Genomic DNA, 17,520 nt, shown 5'->3' with positions numbered 1-17,520 from the left:
GAAATGAGATACACACGGATTACGCCGCTTGACAGGAGTGTACACACATTTCCATCACAAGTAGATTACAGACAAAGAACTTAATTTATTTAATACGTTCACTGTGTTCAGTGTTACACAGGCATAAGTGGCTTCCATATTTATAATTAATGTCTCTCCTTTATTGCCAGCTATGCCATTTATTTTACTCCTGCCGGGGTCACCCATCTCACAGTTGGCTTAGGTCTTATTTTCCTGCTTCCAGAAGAGACTGTTCACTACTTGTCATTGTGGAGCGTTATAAAAGCAGACTTGCCTCAGGCATAAGATAGATCCAGTAGCATTAATTAAGACGTTAGGTCAGTCGTTCAAAGTCGGGGTACTTTTTATTAGAACCAAAAACATCTCACGTGATGCCTGAAAGAAGTGTCTGGTGAAGTGTTTATCGCTGGTTTAGGATCCAAGTTAAAAAGGGTTTCGTCAGTTGTCTTTGGAGGGTTACTCCCACCTTCCAACCAGCAACCCACGCGACACTAGTGAGGATAAGATGAGATTGGATTTACACTCACTTGCCACTTTATTAGGTACACCTGTTCAATTGCTTGTTAACACAAATAGCTGAACAGCCAATCACATGGCTGCAATTCAGTGCATTTAGGAATGTAGAGGTGATCAAGACAACTTGCTGAAGTTCAAATTGAGCATCAGGGTGGGGAAGAAAGGGGATTTAAGTGACTTTGAACATTGTTGGTGCCAGACGGGCTGGTCTGAGTGTTTCAGAAACTGCTGATCTACTGGGATTTTAACACACAACCATCTCTAGGGTTTACAGAGAATGGTCCAAAAAAGAGAAAACATCCAGTGAGCAGCAGTTGTGTGGAAGAAAATGTCTTATTGATGTGAGAAGTCAGAGGAGAATGGGCAGACTGGTTGGAGATGATAGAAAGGCAACAGTAACTCAAATAGTCACTCGTTACAACCAAGGAATGCAGAATACCATCTCTGAACGCACAGCATGTCCAACCTTGAAGAAGATGGGCTACAGCAGCAGAAGACCACACCGGGTACCACTCCTGCACCATGTCACAAAGCTCATATCATCTCAAACTGGTTTCTTGAACATGGCAACGAGTTCACTATAATACAATGGCCTCCACAGTCACCAGATCTCAATCCAATAGACAATAGCAGCTTTGGGAGGGGATAGAACAGGAAATTTGCATCATAGATGTGCAGCCGACGGAATGTTTCCAACACCTGGTTCAAAATATGCCATGAAGAATTCTGAAGGCAAAAGGACGTCCAACCTTTTACTAGCAAGGTGTACCTAATAAAGTGGCCGGTGAGTGTGTGTGTATATATATGTGTGTATGTATATATAAAGAACAGTCATAAAGAAATGCATGCAGCATAATTTGCAAAATAGTGCAAAGATTTCTTCTAAATACCCGTAAAAACACTTTGTCGACTTCAGCCTTTTATCATATAATCCTTTTGTGATGGGAGACTATAATCCTGTGATTACACGTATCCACAGCTCGTAATAACTGCTTTTCATCATGCATTTTAGATACTAATGTTGGTCTTCTCAGTCAGTAGATTAATTGTGATATGAAAGGCTCTTTATATTCAGGGTCACCGTGCTGTGCATGCCATCCATCATCAGCAAGGTCATCCACTGCTGACTGCACGCTAAGGCTCAGATGTCTCCAGCCATGTCGCGCGTTTAACGTCCGACACAACGCGATTAATTAGATCGGCGCAGGTCTGTTTCAAAAAGCGTTTGTTTTCGGTCGCCTTCGGAAAGCCCCTCATTTCCTGCGTCGCCTGGTTCAACAACATCCGCCACACCTCATCGAGTGGATCGTTACGCGTCGGTGGCGGAGCGGAGAGAAAAAACCCCTCGCAGGGTTCAAACGTTCACGCGTGAAAATTGACGGCGCTTTCTACGGAATCAGCCATCTTGACTGAATTTCACCAGATGCATCGTTAAAAAATAATAACTATCATCTCCAGTGCCGTCCTGCCGTTAATAAATAAATAAATAAATACATTTAAAAAATCGAATAAATATTGTGGCGTAACTGCAACCCCTGTGTATCTCTGGTATTAATGAGCAACTCTGGCATCAAAGTTATTCAGATTCTCGTGCCTCTGACCCTGACAGCTGCCCTGTCAATATTCAGTCTTCTTGATCTTCCCTTTTCCATGCGTGTGTGTGCAGTTTCAGAGCATCTGTTAGTCAGTGCGAGCCCCGGCCTATTTTGTTATCTGCAGTCCGCACGCTGTGTGTAATATATTTTCTGTCACCTTCATCGAGATGAGGCTGGGGTGTCAATCAAGCGGCACGGCTGCTACTGTTACTGTAACCAGGGTGCTAAACGAAGGAGCAATAGTTCACAGCTTCAGCAGATCTCGCGGTAATTTACTGATACGAGCGGTTGTCCAGGTAATTAGTCCAAGGGAATCCGCTTAATTACAGATACTATCATACGTAAGTTAATGGGAAATAATTCGGTGGCTTGTAGGTTGTAATCAAATGGCAAATGCGAGCTTCTCCTAGCAGTGTGTAACCGTGCTGTCTCTGAAGGCATCATTCAGACAAGCGCAGTGCTAAAATACGATCTGACATTTCTTCACATATTCTGGTAATTATTTATGTTGTGTGCCGGTTTATATTTGCTTCATAACATTTATTCCGCCGTAATTCAGATGTGGTTCAAATATGCGTTTACATTTATTGCGTAGCTGCCTAGGCCGATGAATCTTTAACATAATCTCTTAAAAATATATATATCTAAAACTCCTCAACAGGATAAAAACTTCGAATAGATTTCACCTAATCCAACAATTCTACAGTTGAATTTATGTCGATCGAGGCTGAGGTGCCTTGACCAAGCACCTAACCCCCAAACTGGTGGATGAGATAAATGCAGGAAGTCAAATTCGTTCCATTATATGTTATGTCTGGATGAAACACAGATCCTGTTCGGATTTGGGTTTAAAATGCATCTTTTGTCTCAATCCAGTGGATGAGGCGAAGTAATGACAACCTCCATAAATCACCTGACAAACCATTTGTCGCAAAATCTTTGGTTGATTGGACTTTTTTTATATATATATATATATATATATATATAATTTTCAAATTTTGCCCCGCAGTTTTAAATTTATTGAAATAATAACAGCTACAATAATTTAATTAGTAATTTAATCAACGCAATGTTTCACACAGAGCGCCTCACTAGACCTGTCGATCTAAGCCTCCTGTACACAGCAGGCCCCGCCCCCACCGCTCCTGAGCCAATCACAAGGTTGCATATTCTGTATATTGTAGCATAATTTCTATCTATCTCATGCTTCTGTGTGGTTGTGAATGACAAATAAAAATCCTCGAATCTTTGACTATGACATCGACTCTGTCAGTTACCCCACAATTGGCTGAGAGCCTGTTCAGTCCCCAGGTGAAATCTCAGAGGCTGCAGTATTAGCGGAAGCGAAGCTAACGGTGCTGCATTTTCCCATGAGGCCAAAATGGATCGCTTCGTTTTCTTTTCTTTATATGTCAATTATACACCAGTTAGGTATGTATATGTTTACGGCAGTTGCACGGCCGCTCTACTGTTACACATAAAAAAAATTTAAAAAAGAATATTTGATCTTGTGTTTTATTTGAATACTTGAACTTAATATTGAATGCAAAACGATAATGATAATGCGTTTTATAAATGGCAGAAGGCCGAGTTTAATATAGAATACATAAAGTAGGTAGGGGTCCCTACTTAATCTGTCTATCTGTTTTTTGGTCCCCGGTCTAAAAAACTTTGAAGACCCCTGAACCAACAGACTAATGAACAAAAACAAACAGTTTTGATCAAGGCCTGCCTATGTTATCGGTATTTACTTGGTCTCACATCTTCCAATATGGTGGAGGTACACAACATTTAAGCCAATTAAGCAGAACCCGCTGTCGAACTGCGTGTTATCGATGAACTAAACGACACAGAAAATATTACGCATTGCTTTTTTTTTTTTTTTTTTTTGCTAGGTTGCACATTTAATATCCGAACTCCTCAAAGGCCTTCAACAGTTTGCTGTTGTAGAAAGGAGGGTGAAGCAGCCCCACTCATTATCAGTGTAAAGGTACCCACAAGCAGACAGGCCTGAGCCTCCAACATCGACACACCAGACCAACAGACTATTCATCTCGAGAGCAGCCCGAGTCTCGCTATGAAATGGAACGGCAGTGTTTGCAGTGAGCTTATTCATCAGAGACCGCACAGAGAAACCTGAAATTGACTCAGTTTGCTGATGGAGCTCTCTCAAAAGCAATAGATTTTTTTTTCTTTTTTTTTTTTTTTCTGCCTGTAACACACATACTATATGGTCGTGTGCGTTCTACATTGAAAATGAAAGAAGTGTTGCCAAGACGTTGAGGGTCCTGCAGTTGGGTGAGACAATGTTTGTGTTCACGGAATAGATACACCATTTTGTGACCGCAAGAAGATGAGAGAAAACTGCTTTCTGCTCCAGATGAGTTTGTGTGCGGTGGTGCCTGCAGGATGAGATGAGAAGTCCATCTTAGAGGCGGTTTTGTGTATGGAACACAGCGGGAAGATAATGAAACAGAAAGACATAGAGGCACACAGAACCGTACACACACACACAGTTTTTTTTTTTTGTTTTTTTTTTGGGTGATGCCAAACGTAGCGGCAAGCATTACGGAAAGCAGAGATACTAGCTCTTTAAAACATTCCTAGGTCAGAGATGGGCTCAAAATAGCCGATGAGATCACTTCTGTGTAAATTTTTCATAGAAACAGCAGTAGGGAAAACTCAGGGGGATACTAGCCCTGGCTTTGTGCAAGTCTGTGTGTGTGTGTGTGTGTGTGTGTGTGGGAGAGTGTGTGTGTGTCTGCGCGTGCAGGTGCATTTCTGTGTGCGTCTGAGTGCTGAGCTCCACAACAGAAAAAGAGACCAGTTTTTCTCCTCTTTCTCTTCTCACAGCGTAGTCGGACTGAAAGGCTATTTTGCAACATGCATGCGTGTGTTTAGGATAGAATTAGACAGAGGGGCGAGCAGCGGAGAAGTGACAGACTGTGTGATTGTCTCCAAATTGAACAATCAGCATAGTTCAACGTGTTGAGATAATACCATCATTCATCTCAGCATTGTGGAGGACTGCAGGAAGCGAGACGTCTCCCATTGTTGTCTGGTTTTGAAATGCCCTACTTTAGAAATTCCTTGTCAGAATTGCTCAGAAATATGAGCTGCTTGAGTATGTTTTCTAGCATTCATATGGGAAATGGGAAATACAAAATGATTTTCTGTTAAATTGGAGGAATGGAAGGAGCCGAAGTGTGCAACGGGATTTCATTTTGATGTACGGCGTAACCTACAGTGGTATTTTACTAACGCGCTTCAGCAGGAACGATCGCATCATTGAAGTCATTACGATTTAATGTATGACATTTAGACAGAAACGCATGAAGTGTTTGATTGGAAGTTAGATAATTAAATAATAATAAGGATCTGTTCACCCAAATTACAAGTAAACTCCATGCTTCTATATCTCGCCTTGAAAATAGTTTTTTGAGATATCCATCTCTGAGATATCTGCCCTCCGCTACACAATGAAGGGGCCTGGCGTTCTATTTGCACTGCTTACAACATTTAACGAATAAGGTTGGTCGACGAATGTCATGAAAAGTCACAAAAACTGGTTGGTCTCAGTACTTTCCAACTGAACATCTGCCACAATCTACCACAAGCCTGAATATGTTTCTATGGCCGCTGTTATTCTGTAAAATCTGGGTCACAAATATATGGTCTCCATTTAAAATTCAAAAAGAACGAAAACGCTTTCTAAAACCACGAACCCACATGTGCTAAGGACTATTTTAAACGACGCGTAGCCTCGTTTCACCGCAGGAACGTTCCCCAGGGACTAGGAAACTTAAAGGTACTTGACGTGTCTCAAATATGCTCTGGAAAAGTATTTAACGCCATCCTCCAGTGTAGCGATGCATCGCGAGACAGTTAAAAATCGAAATCGACACGTCACTACGCGTTCGACGCCATACGTCACTGTCAGGTATTCACCCGTCGCAAGAGATTGTGAATTGAGGATGCTCAGACCAGTTTTAACTCGGAGTTGTGGCAGCATTTTGGCCTCCCTGTGTTCATAAATGAAAAAAGGCGAGGAGGTCACAGACAAGACAACAGGCAGCATGCAAATATTGCAAGAAGGTGATGACCTATACTATTTATAATGAATAGAAATGTGCTTTTTTGTCTGAGAAATAATTAAAGGAACCTTGGTCTGCAAGCCCATTCTGTTAAAAAAAATGTGAGAAAATTGTATTAAATTGTGAGTTGAGGGTATCGTTACATCCCTACCATCCTCTAGTACTTTCCGGCGTTGACTCCGGTCATTACAGTGGCACAGATTTGTCTAGCGTTATCGTTCTTGTGTACAGTACCATAGTAGCCTTCTGCATCACTGCCACCTAATGGGCTGGAGTGGAAGAGGTTGTCATACCGTTAGGGTGTAAGAACACTTTTTCATTCATGCGAGCGTCATTTGCTTAATCTTCACTGGTCTTCAGATTGCAGTGGAAGCAGTGTCATCCAGTGATGTGAAGGAACCTTTCATTTCTTTGACGAAAGTCTCTAGGCCTAAATGCTGTCACATACTCTGGGTTGACACATGGCTTAGTATTGCACATTTGTATTTGTAGTAACAGAGGAACATATTGGCTAGGGCAACACTGTGGCCCATTTAGTCATAACGGTAATTGTACAGAGAAAAAATGCAATCTTTGACTCCACATACGTATGTGTTGATCGAAACACTCCAGTGTTTGTTTTGTTCCTTTAATAGACTTTTTTTCACAAACACATTGTTGTGGCATCACACTTCTTATGCACTCAGTCTCGAAAATAGTGCATTATATTTGCTACATATAAACATTAAAGCATAAGAAATCACAGTTTGAACTTTGAAGCAGCAGATAAGTCTAAAATTAGTGTTACAAGCAAATATGAACAAGAAGGTATGTAAGATATATACAGACATATGATACGATCATGACCATGGAAGACCACAAAGTAGAAAGGCTTTAGATTGGAATTTTATTGTAACGACTAAATAAAAAACATCTAAACCGGTAGCATCTTGTGTTGTCACCTATCAGACATGACTGTGTGTCTGTGCGCATATCATGTGCGTGCACAGGCCGATCCGATTGCTGCTGCTGTCTTTTAAATGTCATAAGGTGGCAGCAGGCTAATTGGCACCGACTGAAGAGCACGGCGCGCTCCAAAACCCAATCACTGCCGCGATGAGCCCAGAGCCTCTGTGCTCCCCACCTGCTAGGGCCCTGACCCCGCACACTCAGATGAATCGCACACATGAGCGCACTGGGAAACATATACACATTCTGACTGGCTGTGTGTGTTTACCTCTGTGACCCTGCCGAAATGTCACCCAAAACAGACAGTCCCACCATCATCCAGACAATCCTTTACAGTGTAAATAACAGTATCTCAACCAGTATCCTTCAAATGCCACATGGGAGATCTGTCTTCTCTCCTCCTTTTCCAGATGGGATCACCTTTAATTCAGTTACCGTACTCTCAGGTTCAGTTTTAGTGTCTTAGATTTAAACATCCATGATTGCTGGATAATTTAACAGTACATTATAGTACAGTGTCATGGTTTATGGAGACCTGAAGTAACAGATTTTTTTTTTTTCTTTGTAGAAAGAAAAAAAACAAGCACATTGTCGACTTTTAAGCTGATAATGACAAACTGTATGTTAGTTGTGTTGTTACTCAAAATACATTCACTTGATACTTTATTAGGTACACCTGTTCAATTGCTTGTTCACAGGCAACCATCTCTAGGGTTTACAGAGAGTGATCCGAAAAAGAGAAAATATCCAGTGAGCGGCAGTTGTGTGGATGAAAACACCCTGTTGATGTGAGAGGTCAGAGGAGAATGGGCAGACTGGTTGGAGATGGTAGAGAGGCAACACTAACTCAGATAACCACTCGTTACAACCAAGGAATGCAGAATACCATCTCTGAACGCACAACATGTCCAACTTTGAAGAAGATGAGCTACAGCAGCAGAAGACCACACCGGGTGCCACTCCTGTCAGCTAAGAACAGGAAACTGAGACTACAGTTCACACAGGTTCAACAAAATTGGACAACAGAAGAAAGGGTCAGAATTTGGCGTAAACAACATGAAGGCATGGATCAACGGTTCAGGCTGGTGGTGATGGTGTAATGATGTGTGGGATATTTTCTTGGCACACTTTGGGCCCCTTAATACAAACTGAGCATGGTTTAAATGCCACAGCCTACCTGAGTATTGTTGCTGACCATGTCCATCCCTTTATGACCACAGTGGACCATCTTCTGACGGCTACTTCCTGCAAGATAATGCACCATGTCACAAAGCTCATATCATCTCAAACTGGTCTCTTGAACATGACAATTAGTTCACTGTACTCCATTGGCCTCGACAGTCACCAGATCTCAATCCAATAGAGCTCCTTTGGGATATCGTGGAACAGGAGATTGGCACCATAGATGTACAGCCAAGAAATCTGCAGCAACTGCGTGATGCTATTATGTCAATATGGACCAAAATCTCTGTGGAATGTTTCCAACACCTTGTTGAAAGTATGCCACGAAGAATTAAGGCAGTTCTGAAGGCAAACAGGGGTCCAATCTTTTAGTAGCAAGTTGTACCTGATAAAATGGCCAGTGATTGTAAGTCTAGTTGTCACTCTCTTTAGTTTGATTTGGTTTTGGTTATGTGTCTTTTAAGCTGCATAATGTGCATTCAACAGCTAGCCTGTTAGCTAGCACCGTATGGTGCTGTGTACAGTGTACAGCAGATTTTTAGAATTATATTTTTGAAGCAGAGGCTATGAGAGCGAAGAGAAGAATTGAAAACAACAACATTGCAGGCCAGACAGCTACAATTTTCACAGTCCCACAAGCATCAAGGTGATAATGTCTAGGATAAACTACCTTTTAACAGGAAGAATCCTTTGGGCAGAACCCAGCTGGTATGGAGGCATCCGCCTACATGAGGGCAGGGAGACAAATAAAAGAGGGATGTGAAGGGAAGGAGGAGAGAGGAGCAGAAGCAAACACTTAAACTCAGGCGGAGAGAAGCGTATTAGCATGCACGCAGCATATACAGTACACATGATACAAACACAATTACATGATACATATGGATGGTGACACGCGTGTGAGATTAATAGTGGATAAAATGGAGAGAGCCAGCATTCAAAAATATTAATTATAGAACAGCTTAGCGGGTATACCGTGTGCTTATGAGATTATGATGATAAGGATAAGCAAGAGCAGCGAGGCAAGCTATGTCAGTGATGATAGTCATTTATATTACAGGAGAGTAGGCTGGTATAAGGGATGAATATAAGATGTACCGTAAGCAGATTAGAAAAGTGTGTGTAAGCGCTTGGTAGAAATGGACAGCTGTAAGCATTAAACACTGGGCAGATTGGTGTGGGCTGAACAAACAGATCAAATATTAAGAGCTACTTTTACTTTCACGTTAGTTTATTCCCTTTGTTTTTTCACTGTATTGCTTAAATGAAGGATTTAAAAGTTGAATGTATTTCCATGCATCCCACACAGCAATAACTAAATAAACAGCCACGTCTTTAATGAGTTTAATTTTCAATTTCAAAGTGTAGATATTCTTAGAGATATTCTCATGAAGATCTCATTAAACAGTCACGCTAATGTGCTTTACATTAAAAATGTACACAGCAGCAAGAACAATGCAGTAAATCAAATGCAAGAAAACCGGTAATGTCTTGCGTGCGGCGACACATTTTCAGGACTGAACGCCATCTCGCCATCAGCATTTCAGAGAGCTCCGGTAGCCGTTGCTGACCTCTGGCAACGAATTCGGCGCGATGAGTGACGGCTGATGATGCTCCATCGATTGGCGCGTGGTCGAAAATGCTTCCCAGATTAATGAGAGCCGCGATGGAGGGCAAAGCTCCACACGCACGCTGCCGCACGGAAACAACGCGGTACCATCCGTGAGATCAGTAAAGCGCATGTTCAACATGACACACGTACACACACTCTCACACGCACACACACTTCAGACGGCCTTTGAAGTGTGTGTGTGAGTGTGATGTTTGCAGGAACGCATCGTGTTGTTCGTTCCCGAGTGGAAAATGTCATGTGTGGTTGAATATAGGGGACTGTATGGATTGTGGAGAAATGGCAGCGCAAATTGACGAACCTTCTTCCTGTTCCTCCCTGCAATCACACCCACGTTCTTATTCTCCTCCATCTTCCCTTATTTGATGTACATTGTATTAAGCCAGGTAGCAGACTTCTAAGTGTTTACAGTGAGTGATCACAGTGTGAGTGTCTGGTATTTAGGCAACGTCTGCACTCTCAGAAAGATTTTTACTCATGTTGCCTCCTAATGGGATTCTTTCCACTCAGTCATCCTAATTGGCTCCTGCTCCTTCCCAAACTGACAGTGACATTCAGTGTATTTGTTTTGGATCTTTTTGGGCCTGTGTTTTTTTATTTTTTTATTTTTTTCAACTGTCAAATTTAGCATCTTGAACAGAGACCGAAAAGAGTTTTGTGTTCATCCGCAGTTTACATTCAGATAATTGCCTAGAATATAAACTAGGAGCTGCTTCTTTGTTCCCTGGCACGGGAACTCTTTTGGTAATTTCTTCTCTCTCTAATTTATTTTTATATGATACGATAATAATGAAAAATTGCAACAGGCAATGAGCCCCCCGTCCACTCCCTTTTCATTTGGATGACAGTAGAGTCCAGTTTAGCTTCTTTTCCAGGCACATCCGAGGCTATCCAGTTCAAACTTACTTTTGGTTTTAGTAACTTGGTTGAATAATCAGCGGTGTTGAAATACTAATGAAAATCACTAATTAAAATAGTTTTGCTTCATTTTGAAATTGGCACATTCTGTTTTGTTACCATGTAACTATCACCAGGAGCCTGAAATTAAAAATAGAAACGGGAATGAAAACCATTCATTTTGCTGCATCCCAAACTCAAGCTATGAGATAATACTTGATCCAACGACACACCCCTAAACCCACGAGCAACCAAGGCCGGCAGTGGAGATCATTTGCTGAGTGGGACAGCGTTTGGCCAGCGGGGGGAAGCTCTTTGTCTCTCTGCTCTCTCCTCTAACTGCTCTGTATCTGGCCGTGAGGGAACTGGCGACTGAGTTATATCAGACAGCGTTTTGGCAAGCCCGGTCCCTCTGCCATTTATTGAAAACCATCTGCTTCAGTAAGCGAGACGATTCGAGAAAGCACGGACAGATAGAGAGAGAAAAAAAAATACAGAAAGAAAGAAAAGCAGATAAAGAGAGAGGGGGAGAGAGAGAGGCCGCTGGTGGTGTGGCGCAGACTGGGGCGTGTTTGTGGGACGTCCAAAGGCGACGGCAGTGTTATCTCCCTGCTAACAGACTTTGGTGTACTGCGGCCCCTGCTAGAAACTACAAGTCGTGCGCACGGGGAAGGATAAGCTGCTGTTTCCTGTTTACATGGTCGCGGGATCCCTTGGATGAGCAACAGCGGGAATATTAAAATGTAAACTCTGAAACACTTTGCGATAGCGTGAAACTTTACTGAAATGTGTGCATTCAGTTGTGGCACACAGACAGTTTTGGCAGAAACATTTTATAAGAGAGACAAACTATGTAAGGAATCCTAAATCAAAATCTATGGGAGAAGTCCATAATGCTAAAGATTGTGGTTGTATAACATAATTTCCCGTCCTCCCTTCAAACGCTAATGATTTGCTTTAAAATAACATGAGCGAGAAACATCAGTTTATGGCGGCTTTAATTATTTTATGGCAGGAGGTGACAAACTTAGACAGTGTGAGCATACATATTAGGGATGTCCCCATTTAATAATACGCTTTGATATCGATTGTTTATTTTTTTCTCCCTCCCCTGGTGATATACATAAAGGTTTTTCTTGTCTTACTTTTACTTAACTCCTAGATCATGTGTGCAGTGTGTAACTGTATTAAGTACAATACACTTCAACATCAATCCAGTGTAGGCCTATATATGTGACAGGTGGATGGCTCTGTGGTACATTAAGAAAACCAATATCATCCTCCATGACACAGCAAAATAAATAACAGTAAAGAAATTAAACTATATTTAGTTATCGCAAAATTGGATGGGTTTAACAATAACCATCTTTACAGTGAAATATCTCTGTTAATAGTGGTGTATACCTTAGCTTGAACATTGTCACGACAAATCTCAGTACAGCTGAGACCAACATTATAAAACTATACAACAGAAATGTCTCCTCAGGTTTGTGAAGAACTTCCAGTCTTTATGTTTGGTTTTGGTTTAGGGCAGACATGAAGCAAAAGACTGTGGGCCTGGCTATGTGCCCAAACCGATCCGATCCAATCATTTTAAAAATGCGGCAGTCCCGATCTCCAGATACTGATCAAGACATCAATAGTACACATCATTTTTCTTGGTCTACTGTATCCATTTCATTAATAAGCATTGTATTTGTTTGAATGCCCTGGGGTGATGAGCCCCACTCTGGATTCAGCCGTCAGTGAATTTGGTGTTGCATTCATAGTAGAAGTAAAACCTTTGGGCATAAAATACTCTTTATTTAACTTTCTGATCAGTTTTTTTGTTATATTTGTCTGGTGATTCTTTACATGCAGTTTATATATTCTGGTGACCTGTTTACCATTTATTTGAAAAGGTTCCTTGTCTTGTTAGCTTGAACTTCCTGGTAACCAAAATGGCCGCCAAGAGGTGGGACCTACCAGTAAGAATTTGTATTTAGCGTAGTTTTGTAAACAAACACGTAATACTCATGTATAACTGTAGTGATAAATAGAGCTGACGACAGAAATATTGTTTAAACCATAATATATAAACAGTAATGAAATTACATGCACATCAAGTAATGCAAAGCTCATCACCCTCCACAGATACGACTATGATTGATTCACTCGGTACACTGAAACGTGTAAAGGTTAAAAAAAAAAAGAAGGAAAAACGCTGGCGTTTTCCAGCCATCCATCGTCGTACGGCAACAGATTGACCCGGAGCGCTCCATTCACCGCTGGCTCTTGGACAGCGTCCTTTGCTTTGCGCATCACGTGTGTCCATTTGACAGGCCAATCAAGAAAATGGAGTGCGTTAATGGAGATGGAGATGGTTGCTCTCCCCGCGCGTCCGTGCCGTGCCCCTCATCATCTCACCTCCTAACATATTGTTTTAGCAAACGTAACCGCTGTCAACGGGGGCTGGATGGATGGTTATACTTAATAGGCTCTAAATCAAAGCCGTGCCGCGGGTGGCCAATCAGAAAGCCGGAAAGCTGTCACCTAGCATCTCGGCTCAAGGTTACCGCCGTGGACATGACTGTATTTGTTCTCCTACTTTCTGTCTCTTCAGCGACAGTTGATGCCTTTTGCTTCTGCTTCTCTAAATCGCTCTCGCCTGCTATCTCAACTGTCTCACACACTCCACACTCTCCACCGCTTTTCCTTGACACTGGCTCTTTCTCATATATCTGTCTGTGTTTAATCCACATCGTTGTCTGCCCTTTTCTCCTCGCCGCCCCTCGTATCTCTCCCAGTCATTCGCTCTCTCCCCATCCGTCTCACGTCCCCCCCCTTTTTCTATCTAGGGCTACACAATAGCATGTTGTGACTCTGTATTTGTCTCTAATCCTGTTCTTTTATTCACCTGGCCTGCTGTCTGCCCTTCCCCTCCACTTCCAATTTCTTCATACCCTCTCCACATTCCTCTGTTTTTCTCTTTTAGTCAGGGTTTTAATTAGGTTCCATTCATTTAGTGAAGGACGCGTGCACTTTCATGGGTGGTGATTGTGCGCCCGCTTCATTTGTCTGTGAAGCTCCTGAATAGCTGAAGGAAACAAGTATTGATGGGGCTGTGAGAGGACGAGGACCAAAGAGATGTGAATGCCACAGTTGTAGACAGGTGTTGAGCTCCTAGCTTGCGATGCGGTGGGCGGCGCTCTACCCAAGGACACGGGAGCCGAGTGAATGCCAATGCATATCTATTGAAATTCAATTTCAAGTGCTCTTCGCAAAAGCATCTGGCAAAGAACTTATTCAGGGGTGAATCTCCTCTTGCACTTTCGCAGACACTGAATATAGTGAATGAATAATAAATTGCTAGTGTCAAGGACTGTGGGACTCGTCTCTCAGAAAATGCCTACATTTGACCAGCAGTGTCAATAGTGGAAAAAAAAAAAAAGATCCCTCCAGAGCACATTACATGGCTGGGTTGGTTCAGTTTGACTTGTATTTGCATTGACTTGCATTTGATTGCATCACATTATCAAGATAATTTTGTTTACCCTGGCAGTGTTATACATCTTCTGTCTGAAGGTTTGGCTGCTTTTGCTGTTTAGAACCCACGAATAGCCGTTGCTAAGGAAACAGCTAATATGGATCCAAATCTGGAATCGTAGGGGCGAGGAACACAAAGGATGGTCTAATAAATAATAATCTTAAGGCTGCCCTAGCTAAGTTTTAATTACTCGCCGAAACAGTCCTGACACACCATTGATTTATCGCATCCAACACCACAAATAATCCAGCACAGACGGAGCAACGTGAGCATTAGCCTCATTCCTCACAGCTGAGTGGATGGATGGTGTTTCAGCTAAAGAGAAACTAAAGACTAACTCATTTAAGGGTTGAATTTATTACATCGCTGTCTGTCCATCTCGTTATGTTTGTGAAAAGCAGCAGCAGAATGGCAAATTGTCGTAAGGCAGCTTGCAGATATAATAGATCTAAAATCATATGTCACTGATGCATGTGGAAATGTTAACCACTCTTGGCAGCAGCTACCGCAGTTTCTGTAGTGACAGAAATTGACTTTAGTAGACAGTAAATCAATTAGCTCGAGGTGAATGGATGAACAGCATTTCAGTCCTATAATTATATTAGTTATTCAGTTGCTGTTTGGCTGTAGGTTGCGGAAATCCCCAGAACTAATCTTTATCTAGCCGTACATGTACGTTGGGGATGCATTTTTGACAGCTTTGTTATTTGAATGTCACACGCAGCCCTCGCTGTTCCTCGGGATCACGGAAACTCATTTTTCTTGGTTAATTCCTCAAACAGTGCCAGAGCGTCTACTTGGTAGGCAGTGGAGAGCTCATGTTCAGACCCAAGCAGAGCCTTCTTCTGCACAGTGAGAGACTGCGGGATCATGCTACATAATATTAGGATGTAGTACATGTCGTTCCAGCAATTCACCGTGTCTTGCAGATATTCTTTTTATAGGGCGGTTGTGTTGCACCTCAGTGTCTTCCAGGCTGGAATAGGCTTAGGTCTATTTTACTGCGATTGCATCAGAAACACTTGTCTTAGCTAACAGACAACCAGCTAACCTGCCTACCACCACCTGCCTTCTTCTTCTTCTTCTTCTTCTCTCTGGTTTGTTGGCGGTTTGCTTACAGCTTACCGATGTATTACTGTCCAACTACCCACCTATGCAGATGACGATAGCCACATAGCGTCCTAGATTCTGTCTGTGTAATACGTTCCTGAAAGAGAATGGGTGCACTGAGTACAAGGCGGCAGTACTGGACCAGAAATGGATTACTGTCAGTACTAGATAACGATACTAGTATTGGTATCACGTACGTACGTACCGTCATAAATTTTAGATAAAAGGTCAGCCAGTGGCCTGGGACATTTAAGTTTTAAAATCCTCTGTAATGTAGTATTGAGCAGTCATGAGATTCGGTCTGGTGAGCACTGGTTTTAAATTGAAGAAGAGAAGAGATACACTGAGGTAGCTTTTACAGGAGACCTTTATAAATAATATGATAGAGTGCGGTTCTCTTCTTTTTCGCCAGACTGTTTCAAACAGTACACTGTGATGAGTGTGAAATTCATCTCCTGTAATGAAATGCAAAGCACAATGATAAACTGCATCAAGGTGTTTGAGGTAGAGCGAGCAGCATGAGAATGAAGGATATCTCAGTAGTCAAACACAGACAGATTGCTTGTCTGTTCAGTCGTGAAGTTGTCCTCAAGGTAGATCAATGCTCTGTTCCAGTTTACAAAAACAGTTTTTTTTTTTACATTTGTCATGTATGGATAGGTGTGTTATTTTCCTGCCTAACGTTCTGTATACTTTGTTGTGATAAATAGTAGAAATTCAGTCAGGCAAATTAAAGGCCATGTTCACTTATAGCATTGGTCTTCAACAGGGGGTCTGCAACCCCTAGGGTGTCCACGGAGGTACTGGAGGGCAGTCGCAAGATCTTTGGTTGATAAGACATTTTTACAATTTTTTTTTTTTTTTTTTTTTTTAATTTTCCCCCAAAAATCTTAATTTTTGGAATACCCTTTAACATTTTAGTAAATGGATAAATGGAGGCAGAAGAGATTATATTTCAGTCGTCACTCATTCAGTGATACAGGAGCTGTCTCAACAGCGCACCTGTCAGTCTAAGCTATAAACACACACACACAAAACACAGTTTATGTTGTATCTTTATGTGTACGGCAGTTGCACAGCCACCCTACTGTTGCACATGTTTGAAATAAAAAAAAAGAACACTTGAGCCTGTGTATTATTTGAATAGCTTAACATTACACTAGCACTGGTCCGAGGTTAATATGAAATAGAACACACACAGTACGTAGGGGGTCCCTACTTAATCTCTCATCGGTTTGAGGGTCCTTGGTCTGAAAAATGTTGAAGACCTCTGACTTATAGCATTTTGGTTGATTAGACTTCTTGCGGATATATGCAGACAGTGCGCGACTGATACTCTCCTGCAGCATCATTATCATTTCTTTGATGACCTTACGTGTGCCCGACATTGCTCCCCTGAACTGAGCACGGATTAAATCAGTGAAAATGCCCGCGTGCAGACCCTGCTAAATGAGCATATCCAGCGGAATAATTCTCGCCCTAAAGTATCTATTTACAAAGCATAAAATTATAAAGACCGGTCAAAGCACTGAAATGTGCTGAATGAACAGGGCAAAAGCAGCTGTGTGGAGTGTTTTACTTTTAATACATTGAAAATCGAGCGGCGCAACCTTAAGTGCTTCGGCGCCCACCTCTCACGGACCTTCTGCATTTCGACCTCTGTCTCCCGCTGATGAAGACAAATGGCCCTTTGCCGCTGGCTGTGCAGGAGCCTTTAGGAGCCGCGCGTGGCGAGAACTAGAACAAACTGCGCGAGGTGGTTCCCAGGATGGGGGAAACACCCGAAATAAGCAGCAGCATAACACAAGATCGGCCCTCCATAGCGATGCTGTGCAGGCGCTTCCTTGATGACAGAGCATATGTTTATGTTCACGTGACAAAGCACCGTAAGGGCTGCAGTAATTAGGACATGTGGATGGATAGGTGAGAAATGTCAGCCATCAACATAAGTGGTAACGGTTTCATTAGTCGTGCCTCCAGCAGACAGAATACTGTGACAGCAAC

The 17,520-nt window shown here is 42.2% G+C and overlaps 1 protein-coding gene across 1 annotated transcript in view; it reads left to right on the top strand.

The window, feature by feature from the left end:
• Positions 1-17,520, top strand: part of nell2a (neural EGFL like 2a) — a 79,161-nt gene that overhangs the window by 26,677 nt on the left and 34,964 nt on the right. The window lies entirely within an intron of this gene.

The sequence above is a fragment of the Mugil cephalus genome, chromosome 10, assembly GCF_022458985.1.
Source record: "Mugil cephalus isolate CIBA_MC_2020 chromosome 10, CIBA_Mcephalus_1.1, whole genome shotgun sequence".
NCBI classification, from domain to species: domain Eukaryota; kingdom Metazoa; phylum Chordata; class Actinopteri; order Mugiliformes; family Mugilidae; genus Mugil; species Mugil cephalus.
The sequence above is the reverse complement of the archived record's forward strand: the minus strand, read 5'-3'. Positions and strand labels throughout refer to the sequence as shown.